We start from the raw sequence: 1,205 nt of genomic DNA on the forward strand, positions 1-1,205 counted from the left end.
AAACCGCTGTTAAGCGTTTTTTTACTTTTTGCCTATATCTACTGCTTGTCAGCAGTAGATATAGGCAAAAAAAACGGAGGCTTTAGAACCCCTTTAAGTTGCAGATTAAATACTTGCACATTAGGGCTTAACCACATCCTTCACTCAGTGGTTTACTTCTGTTTTAATATTGTAGAGCTATTCTAGGTGAAACACATAAACCAAAGCTGACTATATACATTACAATCTGACTGTACAACCACCTTCAGATCACCAACAACTATGTATTGGAGGGGCCTGCCTGACTGGATACAAACTGAATGGATAACTTAGGTAGGTCCTCAGATTACATACAGGATTAGTCACAAAAAAAAACTGCAGTTATATGTTTATTATCAGGATTATTCACTAAAGGGTGAAGAGTTTGGACAATGTCGGAGAAGTGAACAATCTAGGACAACATAGCTGAACTGGAAAGTGAGCTGAATTGGAGAATTTTTCCAAATCAGCTATTTTGGCCTAGATTGATCACTTCTCCGGCCTTCTCCAAACTCTTCACCCTTTTGTGAATAACCCTGATAGTTTTAGGAAATGCAAAGATTGTACATAGATTGTGAAGCCAGATTGTAACACTACAAAGGATGAACTTATAATCTACATTCCCAAACTACTAGAACTGCAGATATAACAACTGGTTTCCTAAAGCTGGCCAAACTTGTTACAATCCCATATACCAAAAATAGGTAATTTGAGGGTCTACCTAAACAATCCATTCTATCTCAATCCAATCAGGTGAGCACCATATAGCTGTTAGCAGATCTAATGGAGTTTGAACAATTAAATGGTGGTTGTATAATCAGGTTAAAATTATGCCCTGCAAAAGAAATTATTTTGGACATAGAAGATTAAAACCCCTGTTGGGGGGTTCACCAGACAGAAACAGGGTACCTTTCTCACAGCAACACAAATTGATTTTCTTTTGTTAGTAGGGGAAGGTTAGGTCCGCTAACAGTTTTTTAGTGCTGGCTGTGTTCCTGATGCAGACTTCCTTTCTGATGAAACCTGTGATTGTGAGCGAACATCAGGGGAAGTCTCTGTAAGGGCTTGATCGTGCCATATGCATAAACCTGTGTTTTTCTGCGCATGTGAAACGCAGATCTCTGCAAAACCACACAGAAAACAATTGTTTTCTATGATTGAACAATTGAATTTTGTCGAAATGTGTG

Source organism: Nanorana parkeri, unplaced genomic scaffold (genome assembly GCF_000935625.1).
Source record: "Nanorana parkeri isolate BGI_ZX_2015 unplaced genomic scaffold, ASM93562v1 scaffold531, whole genome shotgun sequence".
Lineage (NCBI taxonomy): Eukaryota > Metazoa > Chordata > Amphibia > Anura > Dicroglossidae > Nanorana > Nanorana parkeri.